We start from the raw sequence: 24,990 nt of genomic DNA on the forward strand, positions 1-24,990 counted from the left end.
AGAATCGCTTGAACCTGGGAGGTGGAGGCTGCAGTAAGCCAAGATCATACCACTGCACTTCATCCTGGTGACAGAGTGAGACCCCGTCTCAAAAAAAAAAAAGAAAAAAAGAAAGAAAAGAAAGAACTAGATACTTGGTAACAATGTCGGGTGGCTGGATCAAACCTCATTTGATATTTCTGGATTTTTCACCTATGGAAGGCCTTATAGTCCTCTTCATTGTTTCAATCAGTTGGAATTGTGTTTTCTTTAACTGCAGTTGAATCCGTTCCAACGGAGAGAGGAATAATGAGAAAGCAGAGCGATTACAGGATGAAGGTGGGGTCTGGGAGCCAAATGTCGCTTTACCATGGACCCGAGAGTAACGGGGTACATTTCCTTCACCTGAGGGCAAACATCCTAAACCCGTACTCTCAGAGACAGACACCGAGTCTTTGAAACCTTTACCCTCAAACAAATGAGGATAAATATTTCATTGTTTTCTTATACTGAGATAATTAAGTCCAATATTTTCGTGGGAAAGAGAGATACCTCAGTTCACTGATGTGTGGTGTGTGTGCACAAATGCTGATGGAGAAGGCAGGGGTAGCTGGAGAAAACAGATGCCACTGGGCTCCTTCCTCACCGCGAGAATGTGTGAAATCTCAACAGGCAGCAGAGAAGCAGCGCAGAAGGCGACTGCCTTGGCCAGAGGTTTTAGATCAGCGCCTGGGTTCTGGATGACGCTGCAGAGTTGAGTAGAAACTAGCACGTGGAGTAAGAATGTTTAAAAGTTATATTTAAAGATAAATAGTTATCTTAAAAACTCTCTTTCACTGGAAAGATTTTTTAAAAGACGGGTTAAAACGTCATGGCCGGTGTTGGGTATCGAAAACACGTCTTCCCCCTTTTCTGAGGGAAGGGTCTGCCATGGTGATTTAAGCAGAGAGAAAGCAGGGTGCTGGCAGCCCGAGAGGAGCCTGAGAAATGAAGGGGAGCATTCCCAGGGATGCAGAAATGCACAAGGCGACGCCTTCGTCGGCGTCTCTGAAACCTGGTGGGATCGAGTTCATAACCAGAACAGGAGCAGTCCTATCAGGGCATTAGAATTCAAGAGAGCTAATTTGGGGGAATTAAAAAAAAAATCGAGTGAGTATGGTATTGAAGGAGGGAATACTAAAGCCCAGGAGAAGGGCAGGCTGCTGGAATATCCACCATAATTAAAGCAGATTACAATTGCTCTGAGAAAAGAGGGACGCAAAGAGTTAGAATATCCAGTGCGCCCGTCGAGACTGATGGGACGAAGGCTCTGTAATGGCAGTGAGGAAATTGGGAGGGAACCCTAGAGAAATTTTTCATAATACCTATTCTTTTTTTTTAAGAGGAAATGATAATTATGACAAAAACCAGAATGGAAAAGCTGAATAAAGTAGCTACGTGAAAGGAGAGGCATTTGTGCCTCATACAGGGAAGCAAAGCAAGCAAGGCCACTAATACAAATGAGAACATACGAAGCACTATTCTGTTTTTAAACTCTTTAAAAATGAGCCGGGGGGGGGGGAAACAAAGAAATTTAGAAAAAAATATACTGACACCTCTGTTAAAGTCACAAAGCAGAAAAAAATAATTTTGAACAGGTACACTGACATATTTGGAAATCAACATATCTAGATGCAGACACGGGGTAGCTGTTAAAGAAGACAGATGACAAATTTAGACCCAACGATTTTTTTCTCTCCCTTCAGAGTGGAAAAGGGAGTGTGGAGAAGGCTTTGCATCTGTTTGATTCTTTTCCTTCCTTTTAATTCTATTTTTCTAAAAAGGAACTACATCAGAAAGTTACCAGTACATTATATAGTAATTAAAATAAAATAAAGCAAAACAGACTGATTGAGCCATAAATGAAAACTGAGGAATGTTAACAAGCAAAAATGTGATCATGGAAAGAAGGTAGTGACTATCAGCAGGACAAGAGAAATAAACCTGGAAAATACCCCTTGAAAAGCCTGACAATACCACTTTAATGAAATTAAAAATTGTCCCACTCTCTTTGACATATCTGTGAGCATAACAGCAGCACCACTCACAGAAATGGCTGTACAGCAGATAGTCCTGAGCAGGTTCACCTGATGGCCTGTGAGTTAAGTATACATGTCAGTCAGCTGGCATCTCATATTTATGGAACAGTCATGATGTGCAGAGCATTGGTTAACCTTTATGAGCAATGCCTACCTTCAAGAAGTATGAGGCGACCTGAAAACAAGGTAATACTAGGATAAGCAGTATAGGCTAAGTGTATAAAATAGTTATAAAAATAGTAACTAGCATAAAGCAGTATAGGCTAAGTGCACTTTAGTCTCAGGAGAACACAGCACAGCTGGGACCTGAGTTTAGAATTCAGATATAGAAGACTACAGAATTCTAGGCAGGAGTGGAAAGGCAGAATTATCCAACATTATTTTTTTTCAAGGTGGAGTTAGGAGAAGGCAATTGGTTTATCAGTCTACCTGGAGTAGAAGAATTCAAAAGTGGGAACTGAGATCTCACCAACTCACCAAACATAAGCATTAATTGAGGATTATTAACCTGAAAGTGAAATGCAAACATCTAGAAGAAAAATATAAGAGAATATTGTCATATTATAATGATCTCAGGGAAGGGTAAGAGTTTTAAAACAAGATATAATAAAGCACTAAACATAAAATAAAATACACACGAATTAAACTACAGTAAAATGAAGACCTTCTCTTCATCAAAAGCAGCCATTAAGAGAATAAAAAAGCAAACCAAAGACTGAGAGAAGGTTTTTGCTATTGATATATCTACATTATCAACACACACATGTCATAAATATATACACACACATATATTTTTATATGTGTACATATATTTGAAAATATATGTAAAATGTCTGGCAAACAACATATATAGAATATATAACGAGCTTCTATATAAAAAAAAGAAAGTTGCTAAATTTAAAAAAATGGGCAAAAGACTTGAACAGGCACTTCATAAAAATGACCTCAAATGGCTAATAAGCATAGGAAAAAGTAATGCAATTAGTCATCAGAAAAATGAAAATTAAAATCATAATGAGATGTTACTACACACCTGCTGATATGGGAGGGGAGCAGGAAAGTGCTGGGTAGAGAAAGGCAGGTCCCTGGCTAGGGCTCCACCCCCATGGACCTAGTGAGGACAGGCACTTCTGCTTTTGAGCTCAAATGTTACATTTTCCAAGACTACTCTGGCCCACCACACCCCCATCCTGTGTCTATAAAAACCTGAGACCCTAGCAGGCAGACACACAGGCAGCCAGAGGTCAAGAGGAGCACATCAGTGGAAGAAGACAGAAGCAGCTGGATGGCAAGAGGACATCATGGGAACACACTGGAAGAAGAGCACACCACAGACACTGGTATCCCTGCAGGCCTGCAGGCTGGCAGGCCATCAACCAGAGGGATGAGTGGAGTTTGGCCCAGGCAGTCAGAGGAGAGCCAGGGCCACCAAGCTGCCCAACTCCAGGGGAAAACCATCTCCCTTCTGGCTCCCCCATGGGCGAAGAGCTACTTCCACTCAATAAAACTTTGCACTCATTCTCCAAGCCCCTGTGTGATCTGATTCTTCCAGTACACCAAGGCAGGAACTCAGGATACAGAAAGCCCTCTGTCCTTTCAAGGAAGTAAAGGGTCTAATTGAGGTGGTTAACACAAGCTGCCTATAGATGACAAACTAAGAGAGCACCCTGTAACACATGCCCACTGGGGCTTCAGCTGTAAACATTCACCCCTAAACACTACTGTTGGGTTGGAGCCCCACAGCCTCCCTGTCTGTATGCTCCCCTAGAGGCCTGAGCAGTGGGGCACTGAAAAAGCGAGCTATACCCCTCACATGCCCTGAGAGGGGGACAAGGGAAGCTTCCCATTTCACTACCAGAATGGTGAAAATTAAAGGGCTTACAATACCAAATGTTGGTAAAGATGTGGAACAAATGGAATTCTCATGTATTACTTGCTGGTTGGAGTAAAAATTGCTTAAACTCCTTTGGAAACTATTTGGTAGTTTTTATGAAGCCAAAAATGTATACACTCTACCAGAAATTCTACTTCTAGGAATACACCCAACAGAAATGAGTGCTTATGCTCACACGTACTCTCTCTCTCTCTCACACACACACACACACACACACACGTACTCATAGTAGCTTTTTCATAGTTGCCCCAAAAGAGGAAACCATTTGTTCAAAAATAGGAGAATAAGTAAATTCTGGTATCTACATAAGATAGAGTACTATGAATATTGAAAAGGAACAACTCTACATAATGGTATCTTTTGCTCAATGAAAGAATAGTGTTGAATAAAGGAAGCCAGATATAAGAGTACAGGTTGTATAACTGTATGCATATGAAATTCAAAACAGGAAAAACCAATCTATGTTGATTATGGTTAGAATAGTGATCACGTTTGGGAGTATAATCTGGAAGGGGAATGAGAGAGCTTTCTGGAGGATTAGCAATGTTGTGTAACTTGGATTCAATAATGGTTTCTTGGGTGGATGCATGTGTAAACATTTACTGATCTTTAGACTTAAGATTTGTGCCCTTAATTATATGTAATTTACACCTCAATTTAAATGGAGGTATCAGAAAATACAATTGAAGAGGAAAATAAAAGAGAAAAAATATAAATATTTATTTCTTTTTACATCCCTTCAGGATTTAGGAGCCAGATTATGGGAAGTATCTAATCACAGGATGAGGAAGCTGATTCTATTTTGTTGACAATAATAAGCTGTTGTAGACTTTTGGGGCTAAAGTGATATTTTTGGAAGATTAACTTGATATATATATGGAGAAAAAAATCGGACAAGAGAGGGACAGAAGGGAAACAAATTCATTGGGATAGAAGAGAAACAAAGTCATTAAGAAGCAGTTATGGGCTGGATGTGGTGGCTCATGCCTGTAATCCCAGCACTTTGGGAGGCCAAGGCAGGCACATGATGAGGCAGATGATGAGTTTGAGACCAGCTTGGCCAATATAGATGAGTATTTAGTAGAGATGGGTATATACCCATCTCTACTAAAAATGGGTGAACACCCATCTCTACTAAAAATAGAAAAATTTGCAGGGTGTGGTGGTACTTGCCAGTAGTCCCAGCTACTTGGGAAGCTGAGGCAGAATTGCTTGAGCCCAGGAGGCAGAGGTTGCAGTGAGCCAACATCTTGCCACTGCACTCTAGCCTGGGCAACAGAGCAAGACTCTGTCTCAAAAAAACAAACAAACAAACACAGTTATGAAAATCCAGTGAGTGCAATATTGTGTACACTGTACATGGAACACATGGAGCAGTCTGTTTTCCCAGCTTAGGGTACAATAATAAATTAATTTTTTCAGTTGATCAATTGAGATCCCATTTACATGTATTTTTAGTAATTGTAGTATTTCATTTTTGAGGTTTGCCCCATTCTGAACTGTCCAGGAACTCTGGGGGATTGCACTCTTCAAAGGACAGCAGAACCGTATCACACTTCAGCCACTAAGTGTCACTGCTGAAGACTGGTTCTGTACTAGCAGGGATGCAGTGGGGCATGCATGCCTTCCCTGGGGAAGCAATGTAATTGATTTTTAATTCAACTTCATTTGGTTAGCCTGCCTTCCTCTCTCTCTCTCTCTCTCTCTCCTTTCATAGAGTCTTGCTCTGTTGCCCAGGCTGGAGTGCAGTGGCGCAATCTTGGCTCACTGCAACCTCTGCCTCCCGGGTTCAAGTGATTCTCCTGCCTCAGCCTCCTGAGTAGCTGGGGTCACAGGCACCTGCCACCATGCCCAGCTACATTTTGTATCTTTAGTAGAGACAGGTTTTCATCATGTTGGTCAGGCTGGTCTCAAACTCCTGACCTCTTGATCTGCCCACTTCGGTATCCCAGAGTGTTGAGATTACAGTTGTGAGCTACCCTGCCCGGCATGGTTAGCCATTTTTTTCTTCAAACTTCAGCACTGTTCAATGGTGGCTGGATCCAGATGGTCTTTTGGACTTAGGCATGGGCTGTGCTGCAATCAGTTCTCCAATCCAACCCTTAGGTGACCGTGTTGAGCTCAAGTCACACACCAGGCCCCTGTGTGCACTAGCAGGCATTTCTTTGGGGACTTTTGAGACCCTGTCAGTGGACCTTAGACAAAGCAATTGCAGCTGGACATGAAACCTACGTATCACTTTGAAAGTTAGAAAACCAGAAAGTTTTGATCTCCTTATAAAAATTGCTCAATTCTGTTTCCAGAACTTTCTATACTAAAGACCTCATATGACACCATCTTTGCACCATCTTTTTCAAGCCACTATACAGTTTTGCTATGGGTCTTTCCCTATGGGCCCATACATCTTCAGCTTCCTCCTTACACTTTTTTTTTGAAACAGAGTCTCATTCTTGTCACCCCAGCTGGAGTGCAGTGGCACCATCTTGGCTCACTGCAACCTCCATCTCCTGGGTTCAAGTGATTTTCCTGCCTCAACTTCCCAAGTGGCTGGGACTACAGGTGTGTGCCACTGTGCCCAGCTAATTTTTGTATTATTAGTAGAGATGGGGTTTCACTGTGTTGTCTGGGATGGTCTGACCTCTGGACCTCGTGATCCACCCACCTCGGCCTCCAAAGTGGTGGGATTACAGGTGTGAGCCACCATGCCCGGCCTCTCCTCACACCTTCTTAACAAGAGGTTAAGCCTATCATAATTCAAGTGAAGCCTATCATAATGATAAAAAAATCTGCCCCAAGACTATTTGATGTTTTCATTTGTGGGCAGAGAAACAGCTGAAATCATTTCTAAAATTATACCTTATCAGGTAAGTAGAGCATTCTATAAATAACAAAAATAATTTCTATAAAAAATGGAATATCAAACAATCGAACCTAAGCTCATTTGCTTCTATTTAATATAAGTGATTAAAAATTCTTATGCATCATATGCTAAAACAATAATTGGCTTATTTTCTATAAAGAAAAATTAAACCAGAATTTATGACTACTTAAAGAAGCTAAAATAAAAGTAAAATAAGCAATTACATTAACATGTAGATGATACAGTGGAATAAAAAGTAGACTTGGAACTGGAAAAACTGAGTTCAAATCATGTTTCTGCTGTTTATTAGCTGTGTGAGCTTATATAGTTTATTTCTCTGAGCCTCAGTTTTAAAATACGAAAAACAAAACATCTTCAAAAAGTTGGTGTGAGAGCATTATTAAAGCATCCAGCATGCAGCTAGTCCAGCAGCAAAATGTCAGTCAGTGTTTGTAAACTAAGACCTAACATGGGGTGGGAGAGGAAGTTTAACAGATGAGTTTCCAGGAAAGTATTAAGCCCTTATTTGTTTATTCCTTTGCCTTCATTAGTAATTTAGAAAATGAAGCAAACCAGATAAAAGCGACAGTAAATTGTGGGTTAAATTGTAAGCTGTAGTTTAAAAAGAACATAAGGTGCTTCAAATAGGTGGTCGTTTTCTTAGGCCTATTGTAGGTCAATTTGATGAGGTGGAAAAAAATGCCTCAGAGACTATTTGAAACAAACCTACAGTCCCTTGAACTCAGTATAGGACTCAGAGATCTCTATCTTTTAAATGGCTGGGCTACTACATTTGCATCCACCTCAACACTATAAGGGAAAGGACAGCACAGACTGGACTCAGAGTAGAACTATTCCAAATGGTTAATGGAAAAATTTTACCATGAAGAGATTAAAGAAAAGTCTGTGCAATTCTATTGAATGATGGCAGTGGTCTTGGTTCGTATTTGGCGAAGTCTTCAAGTGTTTGGGATGAGGAGAAAGCAAATTAACTGGGGACACGAATAAAATTAACCTGGTATAAAATAGCATTGTTAAGAAAAAAGAGCTAAACTTTGGCTAGGCAACACTTAGGCTGGATTTTAGGGGACAAAAATGACCTTTCCGACAGTGGGAACCAGCTTCAGGAGGAAGATAACATTAAATGAAAAAAATAACCCATGAAAAGGTGAATAATTGTCATCTCCCAGGAGATTCTGAAATTATTTTCTGCCAAATGGAATTTAGGACGTCTTCTTATCTATGCAGCTTACTCCCTGCTGTACTCTATCTCCATCAATGCTTTAACCCCACTGGGATCTCCAATCCATTGATCCATGTTTTTAGTGTCCCTTTCCTTTTGATGACCTCACTTCCTTCACTTCCTAGCTTCAATTCCAAGTTCAGTTACTGTAATCATTCTCTGGCTTATGGCTCTACCGCTCTTGCCCATCTGCAGCATCTCTCCTATAGTCAAAGTGACCTTTTTAAAACGTAAGTGAGGAAAGTCAATTCCTTGCTCAAATTCTTCAGGAGTTCCTCATTGGCGTTTAGAAATATATATATAAAAAAGTCATAGCTACAACAGAGATTACTAAACTTGGTATTTTCACATTAATCTAGTATCCTCAAATGGGAGTGAGTGTGCTCCTCTTAGGAGTTTTCTAGCAGGGTCAAATAAAAAGTTTCTTTAGAGGAAAGCATCTTCAATTTAGAGCTTTGTTATTTTCATAATTTACAAAAGAAACCCCTCCAAATACACAAGGAAACAAACCACCATGAATGAACATCAGCTGAAACAACAAAGATCTAGACTCACAAGGACTTCATATATTAATTTGTTACATATAAAATATAAAATAAATACTCATATAATGTTTAAGAAAATAAGAGGGCATAGAAGTAAGTAACTTTCCAAGAAACCTTAAAAATTCCTTGAAAGTTTTGGGAGGGGTAAAAGCCCAAACTGAGTATGTGTGGATAAAAATATTGTAATTAGAAACAGATACTAATGGAGATAAAATTTATACACTAAAAGGTAGATCTACATAAATTATTAAGAAAGCCAGCCAGGTGCAGTGGCTCATGCCTGTAATCCCAGCACTTTGGGAGGCCGAGGCAAGTGGATCACCTGTGGTCAGGAGTTTGAGACCAGCCTGGCCAATGTGATGAAACCCCTTTTCCACTAAAAACAGAAAAAATTAGCTGGGCGTGGTGGCACGTGCCTGTAATCCCAGCTACTGGGGAGTCTGAGGTAGGAGAATTGCTTGAACCCAGGAGGCGGAGGTTGCAGTGAGCTGAGATCGCACCACTGCACTCCAGCCTGGGCAACAAGAGTGAAATTCCATCTCAAAAAAAATAAAAGAATGCCATCCAGAGAGAAAAGAAGATAGAAGATAGGAAGGAAAGCGTAAGAGACATTGAATACAAAATGAGACTTCTAACAGACATCTAGTAAGAGTTGTAAAGAAAAATATAGCAATTAGAGAGTTGTAATAATCAGAGTCTATAGCTCAGAATTTCCTGGGATTGACAAAATAGATGAATCCAGACAAAACAAACACAATTTGCCAAGCGCTATAACTAAGACATCCACAATTAGACATATTACAGTGTCATATTACAGATCACCGGAGACAAAGAAAACATCTTAGCAGCAGCCAGAGAGAAAAGGTGACGTGCAAAGCAATGACGATTTGACTAGCAACGGACTTTGCATCAGTGATAATGGACACAACAAAAAAGCAGGAAAAAGAAATAATCCATGTGTTGAAAGAAAATACAACTAGACTTGTGTACCTAGCAAAATATCTTTTAAAAAATGAGGAGGAAATACAAAACTTTTAGGATAAACGAAACTTTTTAATCATATGTATCATTTAATTAATCTTCATTAAAGGAATTTCTGACGAATAGACTTAAAAACGAGCTCAGGCAGGATGGCTGCAACATGAACTAAAAAGGTATACAAATACCTTATTAAACTCGGAGATACTTTAAACAATTATGTTGTCTACATAAATTAATTTAAAAATAAAGTTTAATTTATGGAGCTTAAAAGAGATGGGATTAAAATGCTGGGCAATACTAGCATCTAAATTAGGAGTGGGGTGGGTCGTAGGAAAAGTGTTCTAAGACCTTCATGATATTCAGGGTGAGACATTATTAAATCTTATACTTTTGGTAAGTTAGCATACATGGTGAAAATTTCAAGAGTGACCTCTAAATTATAGAAATAGGATGCATAACTTTGAAACCAGTAAAAGGTATAATATAATATTATAACAAATTCTCAATGAAAAGAAACAAGAAAAAAAGAACAAGAAAGAGACAGAATGGTAGAAATAAATATAAAAATATCATTACTTATAAGAACTAAAAACAGACAATATTTATAAATTAAATTGGAGTTTGTCATATTGGATAAAGACACAATCCAGTGATATACTACTACAAGAAACATAATCAAAGTTGCAAGATATAGAAAGGTTGAAATTAAAAGCATGAAAAATAATAGGCAAATGCTAACCACAATAAATGTGGGGTTACTGTATTAAATCCAGCAAAATAGGCTTTAAGACAAAAAAGAAGCATTCCTGGGAGGACTGCTTATAAAATTATAATAATTTTAATTCCCCAGTAATATTTAACTATTCCAAATGTGAGCTGACTAGTAAAATAGCCCTAAAAACATGAAAAGGAATAATTATAGAGTTATAAGGGGGAAAGTACAAAATCATGGGTGCAGCAGCAGATTGTAACATGCTTAATACTTTAACTCGCGTAACTATTGATAAATCAATAGACAACACATTAGTAAAGATATAGAAGAATTTAGCTCTGTTATTAGCAAGTATGATAAAATGGACATCTGTAGAAGCACCTCAAAACAGACAATACATATATTCAAATACATATGTGATCCTTATAAATTTACCACCTTATTAATATGCACAGTAAGTCACAACAAATTTCTAAGAATTGTTATTACCTAGATCATATTATTTAACTGGAGTGCAATTAAATTAGAAACCAATAATCAAGATAATTTAATTTTTGAAAATTAAAAATACTTCTAAATTATTCATGGATCAAAGCAAACATCAAAATTAAAATATAAAACTCATAACTAAGTGATGATGATAACATTACATATCAAAACTTCCAGGATGTGGCTGAAAACAGGCTCTGGTGGCCATTTATAACCTAAAATGGTTACATTCGAAAAAAGGAAAGGCTAAAAAATCAAAATGAATGAGGTAAGTATCCAACTGAGTAATCTAGACCAGTTACTCTTAAATATTTGTCTCAGGACCATGTGATACTCTTAAAAATTATCAAGGGCCCCAAAGGGCTTTTATTTATGTGGTTATAACTATCATACAGAGTTAGAACTTTAACATTTAAAACATTTATTAATTCATTTAAAAATAATAATAAACCCATTTTATATTAACCTTATATTTTAATAAAAATATTCTTTCTCCCAAACAAAATAATTTAGTGATACACATAAAATTCTTTTACACTATTACAAATTTCTTTAATGTCTACCTTAATAGAAAAGAACTGGATTCTCATAACTGCTTCTACACCTAATTTCCTAGAATATGTTAGTTTGAAGTATATGAAGAATTCCTGGCCTCACACAGACATGTACTGGGAAAAGGAGAGTGTTTTATTAGCCTTTTCATATAATTGTGAATATTCTTCTTTGATACTGTGTCAGATCTCCACTAATGGTAATCTCTTAAAGGTTAATTGCAATGTGGATTTAACCACATCAATGAGTGTTTCATAGTCTGTTACATTAAGATCTATTGGTATGTCTTGCACCTTGAATGAATCTTTTACCCAGGCATAATTTTGTAGTATCATTTATTGATCATCTAAAAATATTCATACACCAACTAACACAGATCTTCTGAATGTTTATTTCATTGTATTAATGGAAAAAAACACTTGTTAATTTCACCACTGATTTCATCAAAATGGCGTTTAAGCATTGGGAAGCTGTTAAACTCACAGCGACAGATATTCTTTTTTTTTTGAGACACAGTCTCGCTCTGTTGCCAGGTGCCAGGCTGGAGTGCAGTGGTGCAATCTTGGCTCACTGCAAACTCTGCCTCCCGGGTTCATGCAATTCTCCTGCCTCAACCTCCCGAGTGGCTCGGACTACAGGCGCACACCACCACAACCAGCAAACTTTTGTATTTTTAGTAGAGATGGGATTTCACCATGTTGGCCAGGATGGTCTTGATCTCTTGACCTCGTGATCTGCCTGCCTCGGCTTCCCAAAGTGCTGGGATTACAGGTGTGAGCCACTGCACCCGGCCAGATATTCTAATTTTTATATGAAAGCTCAAATTTTAACATTGGTAATACATATTTTCAATGTTTTCTTTGAAGTGACAGTCTCACTTCATTCATTTGTGAGAAAATGTCTGACAAATACCCAAAGCTAAGTACTCATAGTTTGCCTAGTTCTTTGAGGTAAAAATTCTGTCCTGTGATGAAAATGGCTAGTTCAGCTTGCAACTCCAACAAATCATGTAAGTTCTTTCTTTGAGAAAGGCATCATACTTTAAAATGCAGCAGAAGTGCTTTATGTGTAAATCCCAATTCATCAGACAGAATTCTAAGAGATATGTAATCAAGGATCGAGTTTTAATAAAATTAAATAAGTTTTACTGTTTTGTTAAAGACATTCCTAAGTGAACGGATATTCATTTTTATCGTGAGGGTGTAGTGATGGAATTGCCACTGCCTTGATTGGTGCTACGGTGCCAGTGATTTTTGTCCACTCTAGTTTTTGTACTGTCAGTTCAATGTAACACAGTAAAAAAGTAACATCTAGCATTGTAATGAAAATAATTTTGATTTTACCTCCTAAAAAGTTCCTAGGGACCCCGCAGAAGTTTATAGACCATGTATCGAGAACCTAAGAGTTAGGCCAAGAGTCACTAAACTGGTTCAAGCCAAGAGTCAAATCTTGCTCCTGTTTTGTAAATAAAATTTTATTGGAACGCACCACGCCCATTAATGCACATATTGTCGATGGTTACTTTCATGTTATAATGGCATAAGTTGATTAGTTGTAACAGACACTGTATGGTCCACAAAGCCTAAAATATTGACTACTTCACAGAAAAGTCTGCCAATGGCTGAATTAGGCCGTATCAACAGAATAAATCCAACAGATGTACTTGAAGGAGACAATAAAGATCAGAAGTTAATGTGAAAAGAAAATGGTATGTGATAGAAAGGATGAATAAAGACAAATACTAATTCTTCAAGAAGAAGAATAACAAAATACAAACATCTTTGACAGGGTCAGGCACAGTAGCTCATGTCAGTAATCCCAGCATTTTGGGAGGCCAAGGCAGGTGGATTGTTAGAGGTCAGGAGTTCAAGACCAGCCTGGCCAACATGGTGAAACCCTGTCTCTACTAAAAATACAAAACAATGAGTTGGGCGAGATGGTGGGTGCCTGTAATCTTAGCTATTCAGGAGGCTGAGGCACAAGAATCGCTTGAACCTAGGAGGCAGAGGTTGCAGTGAGTCGAGACTGACTAAAAAAATTAAAGGATACTTATAAACAGTAATTATAATGACAAAAGGGGACTAAAAACATGTCAAAGACTTACAACATAAGAGAAAAATATAAAAAATTTTATGCTAATTTTAAACTAAACATAGAAATGATAAATATCAAGAAAAATCTGAATTTACAAAATAGGACAAAAAATAGACAACTATCATCCGTTGCACATTTAGTTAAAAATCTCATCTAGAAAAATCTAGGGACCAATGGTTTCAGGCAAGTTCTGTAGAATATTCAAAGGATTATTTCAATCTTAGAAATTTTTCTGTAAAACAGAATAAAAGAAATATATAATGCTGGTATTTTACCTAATTTAAAAAATAGGCAAAAACAAAGTAACAAAGGTAAATTAGTCTAGTTCCACTTATGAGCTTGACTATCCTAAACAAAGTATTAGAACACTGCATATACTAAGTATGTAAGAAAAATAATTCAGCATGACCAAGTTTAGTTTATCCAAGTAATTCAAAGAAGGTTTAGGTAGGTTTAGAAACTTGATCAATGTAATTACTCCAGTAACAGATCAAAGGAGAAAAATCGGCATGAAAGTTTTCAGTAGATGCAGAAAAAGCACTTGGTAAAATTCAACACTCATGATTTAAAATGCAAACAAAACCCTTAGCAAACTAGAAGTAAAACGAACTTCTTAATGTAATAACTTGTTTGTAGAAAAACCTGTAATAACTATAAATCTTAATTATAAAAAATTAGAAGCATACTTTTTTTTAAAGGAAGAGGTGCCCACTATTACCAGATCTATTCCACTTTCTACTGGAGGATCTAGCCAGTGCAATAATCTCTTCACCTTACAAAAGTTAGTAAAATTAAGAACTGCCATTATTCTTGAATTATTATTTTCTACATTGGAAATATAAAATAATCTTATAGAGATATTTGGAATTAATATTAGAGTTTGGCAAGATTGCTGGATATACAAGTAACATATCAATAAAATCAACACATAAAAATAAATTACTATTTATACCCTGGCAACAAAAGAAGAAAACATACTCTCTCTTTCTCTCTCTCTCTCTCTCTCTCTATATATATATATATATATATATATATATATCTATGTAAGTATTTATATAATATATAATTTCAACTGAAAATATAAGATGCCTAGGAATAACAAACATTTCAAGACCTATTTGGGAAACACTTAAAAACTTTATTGAAAGATCTAATAAGGGAGAAGTAAACCATGATCTTGGACAGAAAATCTCAATAACATAAGAATTTTAATTATTTCCAATTTTAACTATAGATTTATTCCATTATATTACATCAAACAAAATTCCAAAAAGAACTTGATAAAGTATAAATTATGAAACTTACATGTAAGAACAAAGGCCTAAGAATTTTTAAGATACTTCTGGCTGGATGCGGTGGCTTACACCTGTAATTCCAGCCCTTTGGGAGACTGAGGCAGGCGGATCACTTGAGGTCAGAAGTTTGAGACCAGCCTGGCCAACATGGCGAAAATCCATCTCTATTAAAAATACAAAAATTAGCTGGGCATAGTGGCTCGAACCTATAAGAAAATTACTTGAAAACAGGAGGTAAGGGTGCAGTGCACTCCAAACTGGAAGACAGAGCGAGACTCCAGCATAAAACAAAACAAAGCAAAAACAAGAAAACCCACCACTACAGCAACAAAAAACCCAGACCCGTCCGAAGAATAATAAGCTAAAGGAGCTTGTTCTTTCCTATGTTAAGATATCTTATGAATACATAGTTTCTCAGATAATGTACTGGCACAGGGATAATCAAGTTGATCCATGCAACAGAATAGGGAATGTGCAGTGGAATCTGACAGTTGGCCTGCCATAAATTATTTGATGATCAGGTTTCCTAGCAGCTCACTGGGAAGTATAGATCACACAATAAATGCTACTTACATTATTAATTATCCATATGGAAAAATGAAATTGAATCTGTTGTATTCACAAAAGCAAATTCCAGATGTTTAAAAATGAAACTAGTAAAGACATAACTATAAAACTTTTAGAAGAATGTATATATGTTCAAGAAATATAAAAATTTTTTTGCTACAAAATCAAGATTTGTTGCTCATCAAAAAGTACCATAACAAAAGTGAAAGGATAACAAACTAGAAGATATTTGTAATACATATACTATGGGCTGAATGACGTCTGCCCTCAAATTCATTTGTGGCAGGCTTAACCTCCAATGTGATGGCATTTGGGGATGAGGCCTCTGGAAAGTAATCAGGGTTAGCTGAGGTTATGAGGGTGGGACACTCACATGGGATTAGTGCCTTCATGGGAAGACACAGCAAACGGACGGCTCTGTCTACCATAAGAGGACACATAGCGAAGGCAGCTGTTAGCAAGTCAAGAAAAGAACCTTCACTGGAAACTGACCATGCTGGTATCCTGATCTTGGACTTCAAGCTTCTAGAACTTTCAGAAATAAATTTTCTGCCTAAGCCACCCAGTTTATGGCATTTTATTATGGTAGCCTGAGCTGATTAAGACAACATATAACCACAAAGTATTAATATCCTGTATTCATAAATAACTCTTGCAAAGTAAATAAGAAAAAAAAAAACTTTTCCAAACTGAAAAATAGGTAAAGTATTTGAACAGGCATATCACAGAGGAGGAAAAACATCTGGGAAATATAAGAGACAATGCTCAGGCCAGGGGTGGTGGAACACACCTCTAATCCCAGCACTTTGAGAAGCTGAGGCCAATGGATCACTTGAGGTCAGAAGTTCAAGACCAGGCTGGCCAACATGGTGAAACTCCATCTCTACTAAAATTACAAAAATTACCTGGGTGTAGTGGTGTGCACCTCCAATCCCAGCTACTGGGGAGGCTGAGGCAGGAGAATTGCTTCAACCCAGGAGGCAGAGGTTGCAGTGAGTCAAGATCACACCACTGCACTACAGCCTGGGCAATAAAAGCAAAGCTCCATCTGAAAAAAAAAAAGAAAAAAGAAAGAAAGAAAAAAATACTCAAAATCATTAGTAATCAGGGAAATGCAAATTATGACCATGATGAAATAGAATTCATACACTAGATTGGCAAAAACTGTAAGAGGTCTGATAATATCAACTGTAAGTGAGGATGTGGGAAAATAGACATATTTTGCTATTCAGACTGAAAACTGGCATGACCACTTTAGGAAACCACATTGTGAAATCAAAACATTCTTATACCTAAGGATCTGGCAATTCTTCACCTAGATAAGGTATTCCTTACAGCAGAGGTTTTAACCTGTGCACAGTGGTGAAATGATGTGTCAAGAAGCCATAGTGTGCTGGGCTGGGAGCAGCTGCAGTTCAGATTAATGCAGGTCTGACAGTGCTGTAATGTGAAATAGACTGGGAAGCTTCACCTGAGTGAATTCCTGGCATGTGTACAGGAGGAGATCTTTAAAGGACATGCAAAGCAGCTCACTAGAAAAAGGAGAATTAAATAAAAACGGTGGCACTGTCATAGACTGGAATATTATGCAGCATTGAAAATGTGAAACTGGAAGAGTTCCCTTGTCCTCCTCGCAGGGTGTGCAATGGGGGTGTGGCTTGCTTCTTCAGTGTCCTGCTTCTCAAACCTCTAGGGGAGCATATAGACGGGCAGGTTATGGGGCTCCGCCCCCATGGCAGAGTCTACTGGTGAATGTTTACAGCTCCTGAAGCCCCAGTGGGCGTGTGCTACCGTGTGCTCTGTTTGCCGTCTATAGGTGGCTTGCGTTAACTGACTCAATTAGACCCTCTACCTTCTCTCAAGAACAGAGGGCTTTCTGTATTCTGGGTCCTTGTCTTGGTGTACCAGATGAATTGGATCACACATGGGCTTGGAGAATGAATGCAAGGTTTTATCGAATATGGAAGTCAGAAGGGGACGTAGTGAGAAGGCTGACCCCTGGAGTCTGGAGTCCGGCTGCTCAGAGGCCTGGGCTTTCCTTTGGCTGCCCTAGCCAAATTTCACATTGTTCTGCTTCTGCCATAGGTGGCCAGCCAGCATGCTGGCGCCTATTGGTGCTTTCCTCTCCACGTCCAGCCGGCTCTGTGTCTCCTGTGCCTGCTGAAAGCGGTTTATAGGCACAGGGTGGGGGCATGGCAGGCCAGGGTGGTATTGGGAAATGCAACATTTGGACAGGAAAACAAAAATGCCTGTTTTCACCTAGGTCTATGGGGGAGCCCTCACCAGGGACCACACCCTCCACCACTCAGCACTTCCCTGCCCCACTTCTCTATCATTTAAAGGGACCATACCCTTCTCTACCCAGCACTTTTGTAGCACATGGTTAAATTCTAGCTATTGATGAATTCTCAAATGTACTTCAGTGATAAAATCAAGTTGCACCTGTAATTCCAGCACTTTGGGAGGCTGAGGCGGGTGGATCACGAGGTCAAGAGATCGAGACCATCCTAGTCAACATGGTGAAACCCCGTCTCTACCAAAAATACAAAAAATTAGCTGGGCATAGTGGCGCGTGCCTATAATCCCAGCTACTCAGGAGGCTGAGGCAGAAGAATTGCCTGAACCCAGGGGGTGGAGGTTGCGGTGAGCCGAGATCGAGCCATTGCACTCCAGCCTGGGTAACAAGAGCGAAACTCCGTCTCAAAAAAAAAAAAAAAAAAATCAATTTGCAAAAAAGATGCACACCAGTACCATTTTTACAAACGTCATTAAAAATCAAAGCAAAACACAATGTTGTTTAGGGATACGCATATGTAATAAAACAGGCAAGGAGAAATAAAGAAATAATGTAAAATTTAGACTCCTGGTTACCTCTAGAGAGAGGCGGGTAGGATTGGGTAGGGCAGAACCCATGCAGTTGGTAATGTTCTTTCTTGCTGTTAAATTGGTGATAGGTTTACTTTACTACTGTGCTTTAAAACTTATATATATATGAATATAGGATCTTTTAAATACATTAACATTACATAAAAATGGTTAAAGTTCAATTGTGGATAGAGACAGAAGAGGAAGGGAAGAGGAAGAAAAAGGAAGAGAAAAAGAGAAAGACAATTTCTACTGTTCAGAAGGAGGAGGAGAAGGAAAGTCACCGAAGTTTCTGTTTATCATGCAGTTCCACACAGGGCTTAGTTTCTAAGGTCAATTATGCAAAACTGTATTTCCAATTGCTCTTAAGAACCATCTATATGGCTTTGGGTTTACTTACCCACTCTTAATCAGTTCTAAATAGTTTGTTTTCCTTACAGTGTGGGAAAAGATTACTGTTTTTGTTTTGTTTTCCAGAAGACCACCAAATGATTTTTTGTTTGTTTGTTTGTATTTAGGAGCCTAAGCATTTTAAATAAATATGTTTTTTATTTTGTGTTTGCTAAACATATATAGGTGAACCCACATAAGTTAAGTGCATATGTAATGTAATTCATCCATACTTTATTGTTCTAAGAAGAGTCAAGTACAATTATAATCTATCCAACTGCTAATCTGAATATTTATGTGTTGTTAGGTGCCCTGACTTTCCTTAAGAGTATAAAATGTTAGAGCTAGAACATGATAGGTGCACTAAATGTTTGCTGAGGAAAAGAAAAAGATAAGATGGGACCACAGATATCAAGTCCAGTGGCTTTTGACTGTTTTCAATTTCAACTCACAGTAAGAAATACATTTCATATTATGTCCCACTAAACACACACACACACACACACATACTCCATGCGCGCACATACACACAGAGTACATAACTGAAGCAAAAGTTATACAGAACAGGACCTACCCTTTCTACATGCAATGAACTCTGATGGTTTCTAATTTATTCTACTATATGTTTTTCAAATTGCTAGTTGTTACCTACTATAATAGATTGATCTCATGACCCTCAGAAAGGCCATGCCATGCTTTGAAAAACACTGAACAGATTTATCACTCATTACAGATGAGGCAACTGAACCTCCAGCCGGGCTACAGAGAGAATGATTTTGAAAAGTGGTATATATTCATGTGTCTAGAATAAACTAACATGAAGCTAGTTCTAAATGTACACTGATCACTGGCATAACCTTACATATTGTATCTTTGTTTCCTCTTCTCATATACCCACAGCCCGACATTTGTCAAGTATGTCACTGTCTCATGAGATCAGATTAATCCAGTGGAATTTATTCTGAATAAGCCATGCTAAGCACTAGCTAGTATCTTCTCTTTGTTTGCAAATCAATCTCTTGATGGCTTTCCAATTTTTTTTCAGGTATTAAAGTTAAATCTACAGAGCTATCTTTTTAAAAAACAATGTTGTGATAAAACAACCAGCTATACAAAGCAGTCCCTGGATCTGTGACTTTACACATTTATTTCATTACTTAAGCTGGAACTGAAAAATGCTTTGAAGTCCAAACAAAAGTTTGTGTTTGCATTCTCTGATGAAGCCCATAACACACTGGCAAAACATCAGTTAAAAGAAAAAAAGTCTTAAGCTTTATTTTTTACTTCCCATATGCATCTTTGCAGATCTGTGTCTAGATGGTTAACAGGTCATCACTCTTTATAAAGAATATCCAAAATGCATTATTCCATGCTTAGTTTCAAAGGTGATTTTTAGTTTAAATTTATATGTGAATTCAAATAACTCACAGGTGGATTCCTTTTTTGTTACTGTTCTCATTACCATGATTATCAGCAATTATACTGTTATTTTTAACCAAATATAGATTAATTTTTTGCTTTTCAACTGCTTAGAAGAGTCCAAAGCAAATGCACGGGAAAGAGAAGAAAATGCTCACTGTTTGAAGACCTGTACAGGGATTGGTGGTTCATTCCTCCAGGGTGAAATCATGTTACTACTGCTCATCAACAGATTTGCATCATATGGAATTGAGGTAGAAGGTGAGACTCGACTCCAGAAGCAAGGTTTGGGCACCAGACCAGATTGAGGACTAACTAAAACAGGGAAGAAGAAAAAGCACCTTTCTGTAAGACTGGATACCAGTTTGCCATGTCAGTTTACCATTGCCATGGCAACACCTGGAAGTTACCATCCCTTGCCATGGCAGTGACTCAATGATCTGCATACTAGTCTGTTCTCACACTGCTAATGAAGACATATACAAGACTGGGTAATTTATAAAGGAGGTTTAATGGACTCACAGTTCCACATGGCTGGGGAGATCTCACAATTATAGTGGAAGATGAAGGAAGAGCAAAGTTAACATCTTACATGGCGGCAAGCAAGAGAACTTGTGCAGGGGAATTCCCCATTATAAAAACATCGGATCTCATGAGACTTACTTATTACCATGAAAACAGCACATAAAAGACCCACCCCCATGATTCAGTTACCTCCCACAGGGTCCCTCCCATGACGTGGGAATTATTACAATTCAAGGTGAGATTTGGGTGGGGGCACAGAGCCAAACTATATCAATCAGGAAGTTACCACTTTCTGACTAGGAATTTGTGCATAGCTTACCCCTTAATTTGCATGTAATTAAAAGTGAGTATAAATATGACTACAGAATTGCTTTGAGATGTTACTCTGGGCACACTACACTGCCCATGGATTAGGCCTGCTCTGCAAGGAGCAATACCTCTGCTGCTGCTGTACACTGCTGCTTCAATAAAAGCTGCTGTCTGATACCACCAGCTCACCCTTGAATTCTTTCTGAGTGAAGCCAATAACCCTCCCAGGATAAGCCCCAGTTTGGGAGCACCTCCTGCCCTGCATCAGAATGCCACTTGTAAAGGGAAACAGTTTATGACTTAAAAACTTTTTGGAGGTCCATACACTGGCTCCTGATTATAAGTGTTTTTTGGAGGCACTTACTGTTTTTGCATTTCTGTACCCTGTAACATGATATTTCCCCATAGTAAATTATCAATAAATGCATATTTAATTTTGCAAGTATTCTTAGAATATTGTCCTGGAAAAGACTTTGAAAACCCTTCACTCTACAGCTGAGGAAAGTAAGGGGAAGTGAGATCAGTTTTCTCCCCTAGGTTTTGTGGCTTGGAAGTGGCAGCACTGAAAAAGTGGAACTCTTTTTTTTCTAAGTCATGTTACCTCTTACCTTTGAATTCTTTCCGTGTTTTCAAAGGGACTCACAAAAAACAAATGAAATATTCCTCTGATCATTGTCTTTTATCAGTTTTAACAATAAACTTTGAAGCCTCTTTATCTACATGTAGCAAAACCTCTTTTTTTCCTGAGTGATTGTATCTAATAGTAAAACTGATTAACCATTCCTTCTCTCTTCCAGTAAAAGACTTCTATCTCCCTAAAAAAGAAAATACAAAAAAATTACTCATACCAGTGAAGATCTGTTTAAAAGTTAGAATATACTTAGCCTAGTCTTTCTGTCTCAATCTATCCTGTATTTATCATTGTTTAGCATGGCCCAGTACCATGTTTCACACTTGAAATCCCAGCACTTTGAGAGGCTGAGGCAGGTGGATCTCCTGAGGTCAGGAGTTTGAGACCAGCCTGGACACCATAGTGAAACTCTGTTCCTCCTAAAAATAAAAAAAAAATAGCTGGGTGAGGTGGTGCACCCCTGTAATCCCAGCTACTTGGGAGGCTGAGTGGGAGAATTGCATGAACCTGGGAGGTGGAGGCTGCAATGAGCCAAGATCACTTCATTGCACTCCAGCCTGGGCAACAGAGCAAGACCCCACCTCAAAATAATAACAATTGTTTAGCATATGGGCATATGCATTTAAAAATCCCTATTCTTCAAATAAACATTGATATATCACTATATTGTCATTTACTAAAGATATTTTTACATTTTTAAAGTCTTTATAGAAAGCTTTGAAATAATTTTTCCATGTAGTTAGAAATTCAATTAATCAAAATTCTATATTCTCTGTAAATTCTACTTTTTTTTTTTCTGAGATGGAGTCTCACTCTGTTGCCCAGGCTAGAATGCAGTGGTGCAATCTCAGCTCACTGCAACCTCTGCATCCTGGGTTCAAGCGATTCTCCTGTCTCAGCCTCCTGAGTGGCTGGGATTACAGGTGTGTGCCACCATGCCTGGCTAATTTTTTGTATTTGAGTAGAGATGAAGTTTCACTGTGTTGCCCAGGCTGGTCTCAAACTCCTGAGCTCAGGCAATCCGCCTGCCTCAGCCTCCCAAAGTGCTGGAATTATAAGCATCAGCCACTGCACCCAGCCCATTAAATTCTCTTTTTATTTATTTTTTATTTTTACTTTTCTTTTTTAAATATAGAGATGAGATCCTACTATGTTGCTCAGGCTTGTCTTGAACTCCTGGCCTCAAGTGATCCTCCCACCTTGGCCTTCCAAAGTGTTGGAATTACAGGTGTGAGCCACCACACTCAGCCTGAAAATTCTAGTTAAGTACGGTTTGAACTATTGTGTTTCTTTTGTCATGTGTGAATATTTTTTATAACTTGCACTTTGATTTTAGAGGTAATGCACACTGAAAACAAGACATATATTAAGCCCTACTATTTACTCAAATCTCGTGGGAACACAAGCAGAATGTTATAAAACAAGGCTTAACCCTGAATATCAGGAAATAAAATAAGTTTCCAGGATGAGACAGGCAAGTCAATGGAAATTAGGCAGGGAAAGATCATTTCAAATAAGAATGATATGGGGAGATTCCAGGATCGGTTGAATTGTTCTGAGGAGAGGTTTAAAGTTTACGGATCTCAAAGGTATTCAGAAGTAGGTGTGGTCTCTGCGGTGGTCAAGAAGGAAGGTGGCCTTGGCAGAGCAAGTTTCTTAGAATTGATGAAGGAATGATAAACAATTAAAGCAACATTTTTGTAGCACTTACAAGCATTATCACACTTAGCCTGCGCAACACTTCTAGAGGTGAGTACCACTGCCACTGCTATCTAAAATATGAGGGCTCAGAGAGGACAAGAATTTGCCAAAATCACAGTGCAAACAAGGAACAGAGCCCTCTGAGAGATTAAGTTCTGGGAGCAAAAAAATGCCAGTGACTTGACTCTGTTGTAAGAAAAAGTTCTAGCTCTTTTCCTTTGTCCCCTCCTCTTCTCCTGTTTGTTATTATTATTTTTGATCTGAGAATTCCAATTGTTTGAGTATTAACTTGGCCAATAGTAGGCGATGTTATGCACTGTATTCTAGACACATTTCCCAATACCCGGGACTTACCTGTTTTGGGCTGGTTATCTTCTTCTCAGAGATTTGTTATTTCCGATAATTTCTTGATGGAAGAAGCATCTTTTATCGTTTGGGACTTGTGAGCATGGGCTCCATGTGCCCCCCATGCACAGCAGAATAGGGAATATGAGTGAAGGACTGCAAAGCATAAGGCATCCAACTAGCAACACTGAAGATCCATCCTGAATGACGTGACAGAAACACATTTCCGCACAAATCAAAAACAAGATGAAGCCCTCAGAATGAAATAATTCCTCAATCAAAAATCACTTTGGCTGAAATATGTACTGCCACCTGGATTTGCAAAAAAAAAAAAAAAAAAAAAGAGAGACTGAAAAAGAATTAGAGTCCCCTTTCAATTAATAAATCTTGGCTACTGTTGGTAGCACTGAGTTTTGTTTTCCAAATGAGGTTTAAAACTATTTTTTGTAAAAATGCAAAATGACAGTTATTTAAACTCCTCCACCTCCTTCAAGCACTTTCCCTAGGATCTGCTTTTATCTGGTCTTTTTAACCACATGCGTGCCATATGTACATTCCACCTAGGACCGCTGGCCAGGGGCGATTCCACAGTGATCAATCGAGCAGCATGCTGTTTACCTCTTGTCCTTCAGGCTGAAAAAGGTGCCCTTTTGTCAGAGTAGACTCCCTCTGGACAGTCCATAGATTAAAGAGAAAAATAAAACTCCAAAATGACTAAAAAAAAAAAAACCTCGTAATGACTAAAAGAAACAATCATGGTGAAAAGAAATATAGTCGGGAGAAGAATATTGCGTATCTTCTTCTTGCAAATTTTGAGAAACCTTTTCTTCTCTTAAGACGCAGCTCTAGGAAGATCTTACTGTTGGCCACGATCAAAGTACACATAGCTTTAAATGAAAGTTTCAGGGTGTGTATTTAGAACGTTGGGGCTCCTGAAATGATGATCTGTTTGAGCAGGTGGTGTCCATGAACTGGTCCTGAGGACATATTCCCCTGTTCTTTTGAGTCTGAGGTCAAAGATTTCACAGACTCTGCCACACTAAGTGATTAACAAAACTAAGTTGTAGCTGGTAGACAGCTGGGTGCTTATTGCCTTGTAAGCCCTGGTGGTTTAGGGTTGTCTTTGATTGTAGGAGCTGACCTTGGTCTCTAAGAGCTGGGCAATCTGTGGGACTGGACAAACTGCAAATAGATTGCTAGGAGTTTCCTGTTTTCATTCAGATGTGTACAAATTACCTCAACATGCCCCTTTTTTCAGAAAACACTAAGGTCTGAAAGAAACTCTTGTTATATTGTTGCCACTTAGGTTTCACTGAGCCTGCATTATCTACTCACAGCTTTAATGACTTCCTGCTGAGAGAGGTTCTGTAGCAGTCTTGGCAGCAGGGCTAAGAATAGCATTAAATGCAAGGTTATCTAGGCATTACACTCACTGTAACATGCAATTAACTCTCCTCTTCCATTTTCATTACACAATTATTCATTAATGTCAATTTAATTTTATGCATTGTTCTAC

Source organism: Callithrix jacchus, chromosome 7 (assembly GCF_049354715.1).
Source record: "Callithrix jacchus isolate 240 chromosome 7, calJac240_pri, whole genome shotgun sequence".
In the NCBI taxonomy this organism is placed as follows: Eukaryota; Metazoa; Chordata; class Mammalia; order Primates; family Cebidae; genus Callithrix; species Callithrix jacchus.